At 37.3% G+C, this 19,420-nt stretch overlaps 1 long non-coding RNA gene across 1 annotated transcript; it reads left to right on the top strand.

Moving 5' to 3' along the window:
- Positions 1–1,981: 1,981 nt before the first annotated feature.
- LOC147582109 (uncharacterized) lies at positions 1,982–18,777 on the top strand. Its single transcript, XR_015249848.1, has 2 exons — positions 1,982–2,111; positions 18,376–18,777. It is a non-coding gene; the product is annotated as an uncharacterized LOC147582109 (long non-coding RNA).
- The last annotated feature ends 643 nt before the right edge of the window (positions 18,778–19,420 follow it).

Genomic DNA, 19,420 nt, shown 5'->3' on the forward strand with positions numbered 1-19,420 from the left:
GGAGTCAACAGGCATGTGGCTTTCGCTCCAAATCAAAAGGTGAGTTGCTGAAGGACCAACCGCTTGGTTAGCCGTTGGGAGGCTAGTCTATTTCAAAAGTGTATCCATGCTGTCATTAATTGGGTATGATGGCATAGGCACACACACATCAAATTAAATAGTTAGTATTATCTATTGATGACAGTTCCACTGACTTTGGCCTGACCTCATACCAGAGCAGAGAGGGACTTCATTTAAGAGTGGAAGACCCAAAGGTATGCTTCCTGCCTTTTTTATCTATTGTTTTTTACAATGATTTCAGGTCTTTTTTTTTCCTTTTTTCTTTTTTTTCCTTCAAGATAACTCATCCAGTTCCCAGTGATTGCTCACACTCATTATCTAGGACATCCCATCACTGCTGGGCAGAACATTTCTTAGAGAAGCGTCATTACCATATCCTTTTCCTTTAAATAATAGACATGGTTCAAATTTGGAAACATCGGGGTTTCCCTCCCCCCTCATTGAAGCTGCTTATGATTAGGCGGGCTGACAAGAGTTTAACATTAAGAAGCATCTGGCAGTGAGGACAGAACTTCTTAACGCTCAGCAGCTAACACCACAAACGTCAGCATTTAACAATGGGATCCAACTTTCCTTTGACACCAAGAGGTTATGATGACAACCTAATTGTTCTTCCTCCCCTGAAGATTTAAGGGGCTACTGCTCTGGCCCAGCTGCATGAAGAGGACACAAAGGACTTCAGACTCTTTATTGTGTTCCATGCGCTCATTAAGAAGCGTTTTTAAAAAGGAAGCTCAAATAACATTTTAAAATCTCAAAATCAAATTTAAAGGACTTCGAAAAGTTGAATTTTCTACATGCCATGGAGATTTTGCTACAGTGGAAAGAGTAGTAATTTTAAAATGAAAGAGTCCTGGAATAAAAAATAAAATGAAATAAGACCTCAGCTTGACATTTTTTTCCCCCTAATTTCTGGACAGTGACATGATTTCCCGGGCATTGTTCTCATCTGTCTTGGATTAGGATACTCTGAAATCAAACTCTGAGGCCAAAGCTTATAACAATTATTTCAGTGAGGCATGAAGTATCAGGGACACGGATGTGAATTAAAGACAAAGCAAGGTGAGGAAAGATGTTTTACTTGGTGTTAAACTCAACGGATTGCTTGTATATGCGGCCATCTTCCAACAGGTGTAATGAAATGCCACTTCTTAGAATAGTCCATCTGAAGAGAGATAGAAGACATTATCCATAGAAGAAGAAATTATCCATAGACTCCAATTTCCTCTTGGTCAAGTTAACTCCACAGGGTGTCAATTCAGGTGAACTTCTGGATTTCCCATGTGTGAGTACAGAGAGAGGCTTGTTACACCTTGGTGACAACATAGAAGACGCATATAGCAACAGCAATGGGTCCATGGAAAGTGTTCATAGGGTTTCATGTGGGCCCATGGAAAGTGTTCATAGAGTTTGATGCTTAAATAGTGACCGGGATGGAACAAGCAATCACATGGCCAAAATATTTGAGGTGGTCCAAGAGAGTATATAACTGGTCTTAAAGAGTTATTCTGAGAATTAAGTAGAATAAATTATGCAGAAGATTCAATATATAATAGGTATTTTATTCATGTCATGTTACCAAAATGTTCTGCTTCATCAAAATAAGATTAATTCTTACAAATCTTAATTTAAAGGAAGTCTTCCCTCCATATTCCAACTCAAACAACCTGGACATCTGAGGAGAAGGGACTCTTCTTACCCACTCCTATGTTTCCTTCCATGTGCCATCAGACATAGTGAAAAAGGTCTTTTCTACCCTGAGGTAATGCTGAGAGAATGCAAAGCACAAGCCAGGGGCAACACCAAATATCATTTTGAAGCAAGACTGGGATAAAGGGAAGAAGTGTGCTTTGGAAGCTTCCTGAATGTTCTTTGATGTCATAAAGCAGTAGGGAATAAAAGGCTAACTGAGAATATAAGATGAATAAGGAAATGCACATCTTCGTATTTTTAGAATTTAAATGAAGTTGGAGAATAACCTGCAAGTTGTAAGAAGCCCTGGAGAATGACTAATGTTATCAGCTTAAAGAAATCAAGATCCAGAGAGGGAGGTAAACCATAAGAGACTCTTAATTATAGAGAACAAACTGAGGGGTGCTGGAGGTGGAGGGGATGGGCTGGGCATTAAGGAGGGCACTTGTTGGGGTGAACACTGGGTGTTCCATGTAAGTGATGAGCCACTGAAATCTACTCCTAAAACCACTATTAAACTATATGTTATCTAACTTGAATCTAAATCAACTCTTGGAAAGGAAAAAAAAAAAAAAAAGAAAGAAAGGAAATGAAGACCCTTTCACATTCTTAAAACCCTGTACCTTAAAGAAATTCCCTGGAATAGTTCTTCTCCTATGAAATGAGAAAGCTTCCCTGTTCCTCCCTGTCAACACTCACTCAAATAAGCAGTCCAGAAAGAACAAAACTCAACCCAAGAAAATATAACAAAAAACGAACAAGCATAGTACAGGTACACAAGTACTAAAAAGGAAAAAAGAGGATAAAAAAAGAGCAGGAATAAAATTAGATACAAAAACAAAGAAAGAAAAAAAAAAGAAACTTTCATTTACTTAGGTATGGCATACTAGATATCTGATTGGCCATCCAACACACAAAACTGAAATGTCAAAATAATGTAAAAATATCTTAAGGTATATCACTTAAAGGGCATGGATGTAATACATCCACAGATGTAAAAGAGGAAGAGGGAAAGAGAAGGAAGAGAGGAAGAAGAGAAAAAGATTCTAAAATAAATAGAAAGAAAAGAGTGATCCTCCAAAATAAAAATCGATAGATAGATAATAGATAGATAGATAGATAGATAGATAGATAGATAGATAGATAAGGAGGTGGGGAAGCATGTAGACTGGTGGAAGAAACAATAGATGGTGAGTAATTATATTCAATTGGGAGATAAATTAACTTTCACATTAAAATTCTATAATAGTGAAACTAACTTTCTAAAAGAGGCAGGTAGAAAATCTAACAATTGGAGAAGATGCCTGTTATATACTAGCCAGTGGAATGATGAAATAACCATATTAGTAAGAGTAAAAATATTTAGAAAAATAAAAGAACTACCAAATATATTGAGTTTTGTATAATTATAATATATATATTAAATATGGGTTAAAATAATACAAATGATCTTTCTACAAAAAGAAATTGATAATTATACAATAATAGTGGGAAATTTTAATACAATTTTCAGTAATTGAAAGATAAAACAAATAAACAACAACAACAACAAAAAATCAACAAGTTTACCTTAACTGAGATATTAAAATCAAGACCAACTAACATCATGTGTCTCCTGACATGATTCAATTAGAAATTTAAAATATATTTAGAATGGAGACAACTAACATCATGTGTCTCCTGGCATGATTCAATAAGAAATTTAAAATATCACCTATGAATTAGTCCCACAAAAGTGTTTAACTTGAATGTCATCAAAAAGGAACAATCATAGACATTCAGACTGTGGAATAGTCTATAAGGCGATTGTCCTTAAGTCTTTAAAAAAGTCATTATAAAAAAAGCAATACAAAATATCTAAATTGAATTCTAGAATTAATTTATATATTAAAAGAACCTCAAAGACATGACAATCAGATGTTATATGTGAACCTTAGTTAGATCCAGAAATTAGAAAGATAAAAACATCTGTAAGAGATATTGTGAGCTGTGGCAACCTGAATACAGAGGGTATGATAGAGTTCCTTGATTTAGAAAATTAAACTACAGAACATCTAGTTAAACTTGAATTTCATAAAACAATGAATAGTATTTTAGTATAAGGATGTACCACTCAATATTTGGGACATAGTAATATCAAATAGTTATTTGTTGTTTATCTGAAATTCAATTTAGTTGGGGTATTATGTATTTTATCTGGCAACCCTACTGTATATTCAGTGATATTGTACAATTGCTATTTTTTAGCTCATTTAATGAGATTCAGTGGTGAAATATCATAGTGCCTACATTTTTCAAGTTATTCTGAAAAAAACATTTTGATACTAAAACTTTATCACTTGAGGTGAAGGATATACTGTTGAAATCATTATTCTCTAATGTCTTCTGAAATTTTTTTAAAATATAAAATTGGCAAAAAGTTCATCAACTCCTGACTTCTATATGAGCCATTTCTCTTACAATTAATATGTAATATTGAGTTTTTTAAATGGTTCTTTTCTGCCATGTGGTGAATTAAACTATCTTTCAGACCATTTCGAAAGGCGGGGATCATTCTAGGAGAAATTTATTTCATTTGGGAAAAAATCTTTTAAAAAAGTAAAATAGAAGATTTTAACAAAATATTTAATAACTTTGATCTAATTGTCAAATGTAGAACATTGTGCACGAGAGTTGGTGCAACTGAGGAATGGTATATACCTGATGGATATAAATTATTCTAATCATCCATAAAACAATAACAAAATGTGATTAACATATTTGTCAGAAAGCAACTATCAACAAATTCCAAAATCTATCTTATGGATTACGATCTCTGATAACCAATAATAACAGTACCACATTCTTCTAAATACCTGAGGTGCCATTTAAAAAAGAAACTTAGAAAATGTTTATAATGGAAAACTAAAGGAAATACGTTAGAATAAAATTTTGAAACACAGCCAAAGCAGTATTTTGAGGGAGACTTATAGCCATAACGGTGTCCATTAAAAGAGAAGAAAAGTTCAAAACTAGTGAATTAAATATCAAATTATGTTCTTTTTGGACTCAATATAACCTTGAAAACAAAGACGTTCCCCTTGTTATATTGTATTCCTGAGAGTGCTATCCATACACTAAAGCAGTAAGTTAATCTTACAGATTGAATTTGTGTTCCCTCCGCAATTCATTGTTCAAGTCCTAACTTCCAGTTCTTCAGCATGTGCCCTTATTTGGAAATTGGGTCATTGAAATTGTAGCTAATTAAGATGAAGATTTAACCCAATATGAGCCATGGATGGGCTCTTAATCCAATGTGACTGGGGTCCTCATTAGAAGGGGATATTTGGACACAGAGACACACACATAGGGAAAACACCATGTGAAGATAAAGACAGAGGTCAGAGTGATACTTCTGTATACCAAAGATTACCAGAAAAGCACCAGAAACTACAAGAGAGGCATGCAGACTTTCCTCAGAGATCTCATAAGGAACCAGCCTTGTCAACATCTTAATCTTGGACTTCCAGCCCCCAGAACTGTGAGACAATGAATTTCCATGGTTTAAGTCACTCACTGTGTAACACTTTGTCACAGCAGTTCTAGCCAACTAACGCAGTTACCTTATTGACTATATGGGCCATTCGTTGGAAAGCCCTTTGTTTTCTCTGAACTCAATACATTATTCACTATTGTATTTTGAAGCTTCTAACCCCATCATCTTTTTGTAGACCTTGCCAATGCGTGAAATTCCTGACAAGCAATTCTAGAATCCATTACTTGAAAACATATCCTAGGTTTAAAACCTCTCCCAAATATAGGATAAGAAAAGGAATCTTATAGGTAAATAATTTATCTGTCTGGCCTAAGCAACAAATATATGCTGAATAAACTGTATCTGTAAACTAGTATGTTAAAGCACCAGAATATGTTGATTTTGTTTGCACAGACATTTATGGTGGCTTTTTGGAGAGTGGTTATCAAGCTGAATGCAGGCCATATGTTATCAAAAGCATAAAACATACACACACAAAAAAAGTGTTATTTGGATGACAAGAGAATTTTAGGGCAAAAAATACACATAAGAAAAACATTGCTACTTTATAATATATACATGTTGAAAGATGACAATTATGTGTTATGCTTCTTTTTAAATTGTACAGTAATTTGAGTTGCAATTACAATTTTAAATGAACAATTGGGAAGGATAATTATATCTCATTATGTCAACTGGGCTACTCTAACGAGCTCTCTTACTAGATACTAGTGAAAGCAAAAGACTCCAAAATATGATTTAGGTAGCAAAATGCTATCTTCGTCTTTTGTTTTTGAGTTGTTTCTCTAGCAAATCACGTTTGGTAGTGACCCGTTAAGTTTGGGAGACATACGTCATTTGAAAAATGTGGAGACTTTATTTTGCAGCCAGTTTCTAAAAAATTATTATCAGGAAGAATAAAGAATTTTAAGTAAAAGTGTCAAATTAAAAAGCAGCAAATATAGTTAAGGAAAAGAAGGGTGGGCATATCTATTTGAATATTTGGGGGGGTGGATATGAAACCATGAAACCACAAAGGCGTTAAGTGACTCTGAGTACAATGTACTTAACCTTTTGGCTTCAGTTTTCTCATCTCTAAGTGTGAATAATACATTTTTTCCTCTCAATTTTGGCTTGATGGTTAAAGGAATTTATAGTTGAAACGTAGTCAGCTGTAGGGTAGCAATCAGACATTGTTAGCCTCCTTTCTGTCAGTTATGAAAGGGAAAGGTGGTTCTGACATTTTTATGCAACTTTTGAGAACACAAAATCATTCATATTTCACTTTTTTGGTGAATTCCCCCCAATCTGATTAAATAAGATTAGATTACTTGGGGGAGTGAGCTTATAGTTGTGGGTCCATTATAATGTGGGCGACAAGAGGGTCTCCAAGGAAATCCTCCTTGAAACACTTGTCCTCACTGGGAAGGTCTTTAGGAGGCTCTCCTCTGGGGCCTCTTGTGCTTTTCTCTGACAACATCTTGCAAATATTTAAAAACAGAAACCACTGGGGTGCCTGGGTGGCGTCAGGTGAGCATCTGACTCTTGATTTCGGCTCAGATTCTCATGGTCTGTGAGTTCAAGTCCCACATCTGTACTCTCAGTGCGGAGCCTGCTTCAGACTCTGTCTCCCTTTCTCTCTGCTTCTCTTCCATTCTCTCTCTCTCTGTCTCTCAAAAGTAAATAAATATTTAAAAAAGAGAGATCATTTCTTTTCAGGGCAGTCATTATTCCATAAAGTTATTTCTTTAAATCCTACTGGCTTTCTGAAGATAATGTCTTTTATAAAACTACCAATTTGGAAAAGGGTCAAAATACAGACTGGGTACCCACAGATTTGGGTTCATTCCTGACTCAAAAGGTGGTATTGGGCAAAATTTGACTCCTTCATATTTTATCTTCCTACTAGAAACTTAGCACTGGAGTAGGAGTTTCTGGAAATCAAAAGTTATATACCTGATGCATCTTCTGTTCTTAAAAAAAAAATGAATACTCTAGGGGTGCCTAGGTGACTCCATTGCTTAAGTGTCAGACTTCGGCTCAGGTAATGATCTCACATTTGGTGAGTTCGAGCCCTGCATTGGGCTCTGTGCTGACAGCTCAGAGCCTGAAGCCCGCTTCGAATTCTGAGTCTCCCTCCCTTTCTGCTCCTCCCCCATTGCGCGCGCTCTCTCTCTCTCTCTCTCTCTCTCTCTACCTCTTAAAAATAAATAAAAATTTAAAAAATTTAAAAAAAATTAAAAAATTAAAACTCTGGAATATCTGATTCATAGATGAATTAATTAGTGAGTGAATGAGTGAATCAATCAACTGAGTCACTTATAAAAGAGCTAAAGAACAATACGTACTACATGATCAAACACTGTCTTTGTGGTTACTGAGATGAAGTGCTTTGAGATCTGCAGAGGAAAAAAAAAAAACAGTCAGTACAATCGGTATCTGAGGGAAGTGAGGTAATCTCCAACTGTAGGAAGGAAAAAGCAATTCAATTAATTCAACACGCATATAATATCCACACAATGCTTGAAAGCCATTGGACTAGATCCTAGGGATATAGAAACAAAAGTGATATGTTTGCTGTCCTAAACATCTTTCTAGTGGAAGAGAAATATTGATACAGAAATAACTGCGAAAGGGTTGGTTTAAGCAATAATAAAATAAAAATAAGATGTAGAAGTGTTATAGAAGAGAAGGCAGCAAGGCTGAGTGCTTTTCTAAATGTTTACAGAAAAGCCTTATAGATATTATTTGTAATTAAATTCAAATTTCCTTTCAGGGCAAAGAGCCTTTGTGACAGTGTCCTCGTGCTTTACATTTGTTTGAATTCTTTTCTTAAACTTCAGTGAACACTAGAACTGAATTCTGTATATTACATCCCATAAATAGGAAATGGACCTTAGCTCATTTTTTTTTTCTGTGAAGCCAAATGATGTCTATGTCATTAGAGTAAATTAGTGCTCTAGGATTATTTCTTTAACTAGAAAAATATGTAGATGCCAAATTTTCACACGGACGTTACCAACAAAAACTGCTGATCGCTTTTGACAATGGGGATTCATTTCAGAGAATCCACATCAACTGCAGAAACAGGGTCTCTGCTCTAAACCAAGCATTTTTGTAACCGTCCGCATTTCCCCTTGCAAAGCTGCTCATATATATATTTGAATATTTTTCATCCTTTAAGAGGATGGGAGATTATTTGCAATTTAACATATTAAGTTGAGATGTGCCTAAAGGACCCAGAACAAACGTTAAGTGTAACATAAGTCTAGCAGGACAATTACTTGCTTAATGACTCAGAATTTGTGCCCAGCAATGCACGCCATGATAGATGGAAGTGTTAAGCATTTACAATGTAGTTTTCAGACGATACCATTATGCCAAAAAGTATTCACACAGATCCAGAAATCAAAGGATATTTGCAAAGTCATCAAAAATTGAAACAAGTACTGCGAAGTGAGGATTCAAAGGGTCCGGGAATTAAAATTAAGAACTCCAAAGACTCTTAGGCAATGCAGTAGTCAGGGACAGTCCCAGAATGGTATAGAAAAGAATGATCCTGACGACCTATTCTGTCAAGTACTGCGCTAGTCTTTGTTTTCTGTTATTAAACCAATCTGGTCTTCCTCTGAATCCATGATGCTCATCGGGAAATCAACTATGTCTCATTTAGGAAAGGTAAAAATGCAGAAGGAGAATGCCAGTTTTGAGCTACTGCTAAAGACCAGACAAAATTCTTGGGGCACCTGTGTAGCTCAGTTGGTTCAGCGTCCCGCTTCAGCTCAGGTCATGATCTCATGGTTCGTGAGATCAAGCACAGAGTCTGCTTGGGATTCTCTCTTTCCCTCTCTCTCTGTCCCTTCCCTGCTTGCTCATTCTCTCTCAAAATAAATAAACATCAAAAAAAAAATGTAAGTGCCCTTCTTTGAGATAAGTGTTCAGAACACCCGCCTGTCGAGGTGATTCCTAATTCACTGGTGGCCAGAGCCCGTATCTGCTGGTTCCCTCTGTTGTTCCGTGCAATCTAATTCCAAAGCCCTTACGACCCACCAACTAGTAGAGAGAAGGCCCCCAGTGTCCAGGGAGAGCTTGTCCAAGAACCTTAAACAATGACAGGGAGGTGACAGTGTATAAAAGTATGGGATTCCAACCAGGCCTTAGCTTATGGGTTCTTGATCCCCTTCGGAATGTGCCCTAGTTTATTTCTGGCTGAACTATGGTCTTGGGAAAAGGGTTGACCCTCAACCCAGCAACCACCCAAACTTAGTTCATTTTCTCTGTGGACTCTCCCCATGTTCTTCTACCCTCCACTGTTTTGAGTATCTTTTTTGTCTTTATAAACATTTTTATGTACTTATACCTCAGTGATATGAAAAAAAAAGGAGGGTGGGCAAAACGCTATCCCTTCTCCAGTTTTTCAAAGCTAAAAAATGTGCTGAATTAAACCTTTAGGAAATACAATAGGACTGCTGGACTGACAAAACCTGTCTTTAAATATATATAATATATATTATATATTATATATATTATATAATATATTATATATTATATTATTATATATAATATATAATAAATAATATAATATATAATATAATATATAATATATATAATATAATATAATATAATATAATATAATATAATATAATATAATATTATATTATATATATATATTTTTTAAATTTTTTTTTCAACGTTTTTATTTATTTTGGGGACAGAGAGAGACAGAGCATGAACGGGGGAGGGGCAGAGAGAGAGGGAGACACAGAATCGGAAACAGGCTCCAGGCTCTGAGCCATCAGCCCAGAGCCTGACGCGGGGCTCGAACTCACGGACCGCGAGATCGTGACCTGGCTGAAGTCGGATGCTTAACCGACTGCGCCACCCAGGCGCCCCTAATATAATATATTTTATATATATATATATATACATATATATATATATATATATATATACATATATATATATATATATTCTGGGTGAGGGCAGAGGGAGAGGGAGAGAGAATCCCAAGCAGGCTCCATAATGTCAGTGCCCAGCCAAGCTCCACACAGGACTCAAACCTACAAACTGTGAGATCATGATCTGGGCCAAAATGAAGAGTCAGAGGCTTAACTGACTGAGCCACCAGGGCGCCCCTGACCAAAACCTTTCTTTTGTCATGTTTCTTTAAATATCCAGACCTTTGTCTTGAAAATGAGGAGGTGGTCTGTCTGGAGACTCAGAGGATCATTATAGGATGATGTTTATAATGTGCCTTCACTTCACGGAAAAAGAAGGACTTGGGGTGACCAGGCCAAGCAAAAGGATGTGTTATCAAACTCTGTATTTTTATAAAGTACAACAGGAATTCAAAGGACAAAGTTTCCTCATTTCCTGGGGTGTTTTCCACTGTAACTCAGTACCCTGGCCCCTTCTACAATAGCAATAAGTGCAACTCTTTAAGCAATTGAAGAGTCAGAAAGGCACATTGCTAGTAAGAACATCTTAAAAGCTAATGTATATTCGTTTACTTCCTGTCAATTTCAGTTGTCTTCTATGTTTCACTTCACCTCCTAGATTCTTTATGAGTATCTCTACAAAGAGTCAAGTGAAGACTGCAGAAAAATATCCACACTCTTAAAAGAAAATGAAAAACACTTTGCTTGATTATCTGCGTATATTTGCTCATGGACATGTTTAAGGGATGCATTATCAAAATAATGTATATATGTATATTTTCACTTACATATTTATGCTTTTTGAGAGAAGCATTAAAATATGTTAAAGTTCATTGGAAGATCAGAAAGTCATATTTAAACACTAACCCTGATGAGAGCCACACGCTTTTGAGAAAGTCAGTTAATGCCTCCGAACATTACATCCAATAACCTCACTCCTAACTCCTACCTTCCTGGAACCCTCAGCAGTGTGCCCAGAAATAAGGCCAGTTTGCCCCTTGGAATGTTAGGAAGCTGCCTCAACTACTGATCACCAAACATAAAATGTGACCCCTATGACTTGCATCCTTTCCTACTTTCTACTGTGTCTGTGGAAGGACTATTCTCCCATACCTAGGAGGAGCTCTGAGTCCTATCTCTTTCTCTCCCCCCACCCCTTCTCTCTTCTCTCTCCTCCTGCCCCTCCTCTTCTTTCTTTCCCTGCTGCTCCTCTTCTTCTCCCCCTCCTCCTCCTCCCCCTCCCCCTCCTACTATTCCTCCTCATTCTTCTCTTCCTCCCCCTCCTTCTTCTCCTCCCCCTCCCCCTCCTCCCCCTCCCCCTCCTACTATTCCTCCTCATTCTTCTCTTCCTCCCCCTCCTTCTTCTCCTCCCCCTCCCCCTCCTCCTCTACCACCTTCTTCGTCTCCTTCTTCTCCTTCTTCTCCTTCTTCTCCTCCTCCTCCTCCTTCTTCTTCTTCCTCTTCCTCTTCTTCTCCTCCTCATCCTTCTCCTCCTTTTTCCTCTTCTTCTTCTTCTTCTTTTCTTCTTCCCCTTCTTCTTCTCCTTCTTCTCTTTTTCCTCTCCTTCTTCCTCTTCCTCTCCTCTTCCTTCTTCTTCTTCTTCTTCTTCTTCTTCTTCTTCTTCTTCTTCTTCTTCCTCTCCTTCTCCTCCTCCTCCTCATCATCTTCCTCCTCCTCCTCCTTCTTCTTCTTCTTCTTCTTCTTCTTCTTCTTCTTCTTCTTCTTCTTCCTCTTCTTCTTCCTCTTCTTCTTCTGTACATTTAAACACCCACACTTGTTCTTTGATACCATTTTAACTGCACACTGCAGATTTGCTATGCCGTCTTCATTGTGATTCTAATCAACATTGTTTGCAATTTCTTTTGTAATTTTGCCTTTATCTTGTTAGATTTTTACATAATATATATTAGTTTTCTTTTCATTCCTAATTCAATTTTCATTGTGCTTATTGGATATGATCCATGGAATTTTTATTTTTAGAAAATAAAAGAGGCTTACTTTATAGTTTAGTCTTCAAATAATTTATAAATATCCTCAAAGAACAAAAATTCTTTATTCTTTGTGTGAAAGGCTTTATCTCTCTCTCCTCCTCTGTATTTCTCTGTTAATATTAGCTCTAGCCCTTAGATTTTATTTTTCCATATTTTTACTTATTTTTTTTTTTTGCTTGTTATAACTATTTTGGATAAGGTTGTTTGTAGAAACTGTGGTCTGCATCGTGTCATGGTGATCTTTGAAAATACCTCTTTGTAAATTATCTGTGTATGCTGAGTTAATTTTTTTAGAATGAAATGTGACCAAAAAAGAGAAAACTGTCCTTCGGGGCCTTATTTTTAGATGTAAACTTTAAAATGTGTGAGGCAAACACAGAAATCCTAGGTCTTCTCTGCTCTGAGAAAGGAGATGTAAACTTTTGTGTTCACTTCAAGTTCCATTTTGGTTAAGAGGAAGAACTTTGGGGTCCAATGTTCCAGTTTCCACCCTAGCTCACTCATTTACTGTGAGATTTGGGCATATTACCTCATCTCTAGACTTCTTAATTTTTTTTCCATCTGTAATATGGAAAGAAATATAATTACCTCACACAATGTTATGAAGATTAATGATTAATCAGCTAATCTATGAACAACGCTTGTATACTTTCTAGCTCACAATAAGTGTTATTTAAATTAAAACCATTATTGTGACGTTATTAATGGTTATAATGCAGAACAAAGTTACCAGCAATTTCACGGTATCTTGTTTTCATAGCTGCTTTGCACTTATTCACACAAGAAAGCTAGAAAAGTGGGAAGAATAACAGTTCCTATCCTGACTCACAGATGAAAAGCCCGAGACTTACCCTGTGAAAGGGGTCTGTTCAATGTCATTTAAACAATCAGCAATACAGTCGGACCTTGAACTGGGGACACTTGACTGCAAACTTACCGTGCTTTTATTCCAATTCACTGTATTTTTAGTGCATTTAAAGTAATTTGTCTTTTGCATTAATACCCTATAGGTACTTGGGGGAAAAAAAAAACAGGCACACAAAAATGAGATATGCAGGAGTATTTAAAAAGTAATTGAAAAACGGGGGTCAAGGGGAGAATCTCTAAAGACAAATACACCAATTCAGAGAGACGAAGGGGCAGGTCTAGTGACTGCTTTGGAGGCCGGCGAGGAAGGACATGAAATGCAGGCACAAGAGGTCAAGCTTAAAATAATAGATGCCTAGGAGGCTGATTCTTCATTATTATTGTTATTCAAACAAAGACCCACAGCTGTTACCTGGACCTTTGGCCCAAACCACACACTTCTTTATATATGTATTGTGAATTTCACTGACAGGGCTGTTCTCAAGTAACATTTTTAAAGGAATAAATGTGTGGGAAAATGACACTGAATGGAGCTCAAATTTGTCCATAAGTTTCTTGGATCAATGACTCAATATCTTCAATCCCCTACCCTTTTCTCACAAATAATAATAAAATTAAACAAAAAGACTTGCTTCAGATAGGAAGTGCCAGCCAATCCCCGCCCCTTCCCTACCATGCTCGTGGAAAGAGAATTGGTGTGAGTTGGAAGAGAAGAAGAAATAAATTTTTCGTATCAGACCTTCCATCAAGCACTTCACACATCCTCAAATGCAATTCTCAGAACAACCTTGTGAAGCAGATAATCCTTTCCCTGAAAATGGTGGACAATTGATGGCCCATCGACCAAATCCAGCCTGCCGCCTGTTTTTTTAAAAGTTTTACTAGAACACAGCCACCTTCATGTCACTTAAATCTGACCTATGGTTCTTTTTCAGCTACAATGGCCTAGTTGAGTGGTTACAAAAGAGAAAATGTGGACAGCAAAACCGAAACACTGTAAGATTGTCAAGCCCTAGATAAGGAAACTGAGACTCAATGAAAACGAATCTTATGTTTAATGTCAAATAGCTCTCGGCCTTTTGAAGGAAGAGATTGGTCTTGGATTTTCCCAGTTCAACATGAGATGAAATCCAGAGACTTCTTTGGGGCAACCAAGGTGGATGTCTCTCTAAATGTGCCATTAAGGAACATAGTTTCATCTGAGAGAACATGGGTGTTCACATAGAGAAGGTTTGCAGTTCAGAATCTGAAGAACTGATGAGAGCACCAGATTTCCTCTGACTTGTCAGTGACCCTGTTGGACAGTGTACAAGGTAAATGAGGGAACGTTAGCCATTATGCTGCACAAACTGGGCAAGAAACACAAATACGTGTTTGTAAGGTCGTTCAGTGCCAACTCAAAGTTTTGTTTCTTTGCTAGACAATTTGTTCCCTGTCATAGGATTTCCTTTTAACTTTGACACCTCTTTGAATTTTTTTTTTTTAATTTCCTATTGCCCTAAGACAGTTTGCTGACTTCAGCCTTTCGGCCGATAAGAAGGAAGAGGGCAGGGTAAGCAAAAGGAAACATCTGGGCGCAGACATGTGATTTGTGAATTAAGGGCAGGCCTCTTAGATGTTCCTGTTAGTATTTGCCTTGCATTGCCAGGTAATCTCCCATTGGTTTGGTTTTTTTTTGTTTTGTTTTGTTTTGTTTTGTTTTTTTGGATTGTTTTCCCCATCAATCATAAAGTCAAAAAGTTATGAGATTATCAAGTTAGGAAAACAATGTGATATAGTTGGAAAAACTCACTTAGACATACACTCAGAAAACAGACTCAAGCCCTGCTTTTACACCAAAGATCCAATGCAATGATCAGCTGTTGAAATGCCATATAAGCCCACTTTTATTGGAAAATGGGGGCAAATTCTGCCACCACCTCACCACAAGGTTGTAAGGATCAAGGTAGATGATGCCAGTGAACACACTCTTAAGCTAATAGAGACCATGTAAGGTACCAAAGATCATTAAAATGATAATGATGATGATGATACTGATAATGGCAAAGATGACCAACTCAGGACATTTGTAAAAGAGAAAGAAGGTGGGTGTTAATAATTACATTGGGACAACTCTTGAAGCCAGGATGGCTCTACACAGAATGGACATACAACCATGGCCATCCTTCTGAAGCATTCTATTTCACGTGTTTAATTTCCAAGCACCATACCTCAGTCTAGGGTGGGAGAGGGAGAATTTATTACCCTTTCCAGGAACGTGGCTGATTGGAGAAAATTCTGACTTGGAAAGAGAGCGGAAGGGGAGTGCAGGGGAGAGAGGGATCCTAACACTTCTGACCGGCACCCTCCAGGGGAGACACCCTTCTGCTCACATAGTTCTCACCTCCTCTGTCCCTCAAGCGCCTCCGGTCAAGAATCTCAAACCAGCTTTGTTTTGCCACAAACTCCCCTTTACGATACTTCCTTCCTTCTTATGAAAATTGTACTAAAGTGCATGTTTCCATTAATTGCCCATAGTTTATCTGACAGAAAGTATGTTGCGTTATCATCTAAAACTGATTCAGTTTCAAACCCACTTTCAAACGTTTCAAACCCACTACCACTGATTCTGTCAAGACACTTAACGTATCTCGCCTTCACTATTGCAAGAGTCTCTATCTGGCTTCTCGGATTCCAGTCCCCACACTTTCACCCACCCTGACTTCTCAGTCTCCTCCTCTTCCCTTGGAGCTTTGAGCTGACGAATACATGCACAGGATGGAGTACAGGGTGCTCCTGTCGCAGCGCCTGTGAGAGGACGTGTGCCACACAGGCACACGACCCAGGACCACAGACGCTCCTAGGGATCCGTGCTGTGCTTTGCACATTGTGTGGCACAGAACACAGACTCCGTAACTCACTCTGGAGCAGCAGGTGGAGTGTTACCACCTTCTCATAAGCGTTCACCATATGCCCAGAAACGTAGATGCTTTGGAGTTCCGCTGTTTGCAAAAAAAAGTACAGGCATGTTTCAGAAGCCACTTCTCGGCTCCTGAGGTTTGTCATGCTGAATATATTCCGTGCGTCTTTATTCTTCAACGCTTTCAATTTATGCACAGGGGGATTATCATATCTGACTGATTTGCTAGGCCAGTCCTGATTTCAGAAAGCACATTGCATACTATAAACCATTACCGCCACGGGAGACCTTTCATATCTAGTTCAGTGCATCAGGAACTCATTTATGAGATAACGCTCCTGGAAGACAAGGTCTCTTTATAGAACTCTGTGATGTAATGATTTTATAACACATCTAAATTCATCATCTAAAATAGGAAAGTGTTGACTATCAGAAAATGTGATTATGATACATGAATGCAGTAGGAAAGTCATACACATTATAATGGGATCGAGGGACAAGTTAGTTAGGGGGATGATTTTACTCTTTTTGTTTCTGCAGTTGTTGATGTCTGGTTACGTTACTCTATATGCATTCAGTTAGCCTTTGTTGAGACTTAACAGGAGATAACTTATTAGAAAGAAATGGGGGGAGGGGCACCTGGGTGGTTGAGTTGGTTGAGCGCCTGACTTAGGGCTCAGGTCATGATCCCATGGTTAGTGAGTTTGAGCCCCACATTGGGTTCTCGCTGTCAGCGCAGAGCCTGCTTTGGATTCTCTCTCTCCCTCTCTCGGTCCCCCCTCCCCTGCTCATTCTCCCTCTCTCAAAAATTAAAAAAAAATTTTTTTAAAAGAAATTAGGGGAGAAGATCCTACAATTGAGAAAATTCTGAAATTGACTTAGCCCTCTCTTTGTAGTTTTAAGATATTTATATACCTAATCCCTTTCTCCAATATTCCCCAGGAATGATATTTATGATTTGTTTGGACCCAAACCTATATTTTATAACATAAGGAAACTTTTCAAAGTAAGATTTATTTCATGATTACCATCCATTAAGGAACCGAGAATGGACTCCTATGTCATACTTAGAGCAAAATTCTTTGTTTGCTTTGTTTTGTTTTCTCCAAACCTGAGAAGGCAAGACATGACACTGAGGGATTTTCTGAAAATTAACAATGGCACTATAACCCAGCCACACAGGTGGACAATATCAGCCAGCCACACAGGCCAGGGCTAGAAATAGAGGGAGTTAAGTCATTGTATGACCAAGGTTAGAGGAGGGGATGGCAGGGAAGGGCTCTGCATTTCTGGAAGCAGTGTATTTAGGATGCAAAGGAAAACTGACAAGAAAGGTTGCAGATGGGTTACCTTGTATTGTGACCAAATCCTGATATGTTGAAAACAGGCAACACCAATAATTCTGCAAATCTCAGATGTGGAGTCAAAGAGGTGGGGTTGAAGCCCAGGTTTGCTCCTTATAAGCTGAGTTATATTAGGCAGACAATTAACTGCCACTAGGCTCAATGATATGCTTAAGTGAGAGTAATAATAATAATAATAAATTATATATATATGTGTATATATATATATATATATATAACATAAGGAATGAAGGAACTAATGTATAACTGCTACTATATATATACATATATATGTACATACATATATGTATATATATGTAATATTATATATATGTATATATAATATTATAGTATAGTATGGTATAGTATAGTATAGTATAGTATAGCATATGTATAAATAATATTATGTATAAAATTGCCTCAATGATTATTTTAGGATCAAAGGCATAAAAATTGCTTGGTATCTAAAGAATGTTGACACAGATAAATATAAGCACTAAACAGTGATGAATCACATATGGCTGACCTTTTTTTTTTTAATACTAATGTTTTACACATAGAAACTCTGTAGAGAAGGCCACCATTTAAACATATAATAAACCCATTGAGAATGTTAACCATTGGTGATGCAAACTAGACCAGATCTAAGCATTAAGAGATTCCACGCCTGGGTGGCTCAGTCGGTTAAGCGTCTGACTTCAGCTCAGGTCATGATCTCACGGTTTGTGAGTTCAAGCCCCACATTGGGCTCTGTGTGGACAGCTCAGAGCCTGGAGCCTGCTTTGGATTCTTTCTCTTGGCTCTCCGTCCCTCCCCTCCTCACTCTCTGTCTCTCTCTCAAATATAAAAAATAAGAAACACACAAAAAAATTTTAATAAAAAATTTAAAAAAAATAAAAACAAAGAGATTCCAGATATGCCCCTTAGATCGGGAAAAGCCACAACTCGTGTGTTGCCTTCATCAGAACAATATTTAATTTTATGCCCATCATCTACTGCAGCCTTTCTTGAAGGATCCTGAAAATCCCTTTATTGGAAGTTAGGTCAACATAGCTATTGTGTTTTCTTCCAGCCTGTTCTTCCTAAGTGCTGTTCAAGTCACCAGCAGCTCAGAAAACCATCGAACATCGGAGAATGGCCACTGCACACATTAATGCATCCACTGCTGCCCTTTGACGGTTTTTGTACCTATTCATGCTGTTTCAGGTTCAATGTTGTCATCTCACACTGGACTCCTGTTCTCCAACAAGTGACTGTGTAAATGGGGAGGAGATAACTCGCAAGGTTTCTAACGTAACTACGTGGGGCTTTTATTGTATTTCCTCTTCCAGTTTAGAGATAGTCAATGGATAAAAAGTAAATATTCCCAAGGGCTCTTTTTCTGAACTGCAGTGGCATTATTAGTAATGTCTACTTCATTGGTGTGTAAGATTTGAAAATGTTTCATAAAGCATCAAGCACAATGCAAACATTAGTTATTATTGTTATGACTTTTTTATTACATCTAGAGGGAAAAGAGTGTTGAAAGTTATAACTACGAATTCTAGTTACTTTACAGTCCCATAAACAATATCATGAAAAGCCTTAAATGCTAAGAATAAGGATCATACATATTCAAGAGAGTTTATATTTATGTTTAATACACACACACACTCATATATATATATATAATAAGATATATATATACATAATATATATATAATAAGATATATATATATATACATATATCTATGTATATTGTTTGGAGCCAATAATATGGTCATTAAAATTGGCCACAATTGTAAACACAATGACTATTACTGTTATACAGCACATATCAGCCCAGCTTGCAAAGGAACTGTATGAAATAAAATCTTCCTAGCTACATAATACCTAGAGAGTATTGTGTTAACACACGCACAGGAAATATCATTAAAAAGCACAGAAAATGCAGTCGCTTACGAGTTCAGCTAAGGGTAAGACTTCCCCCAACACAGGGGGATGGGTCAGACACTGGGGAGCCTCAGGCCTTCTAGACTGAGGCCTAGTCTATACCCTCTAAGGGCCCCTTTAATTCAGGAGAAATTTAACTGCAATAGACAAGATTCCAGGTCCACATTTGTCTCTGTAGTGGGAAT

Source organism: Puma concolor, chromosome B1 (assembly GCF_028749965.1).
Source record: "Puma concolor isolate L17-30 chromosome B1, mPumCon1.1.hap2, whole genome shotgun sequence".
NCBI classification, from domain to species: Eukaryota; Metazoa; Chordata; class Mammalia; order Carnivora; family Felidae; genus Puma; species Puma concolor.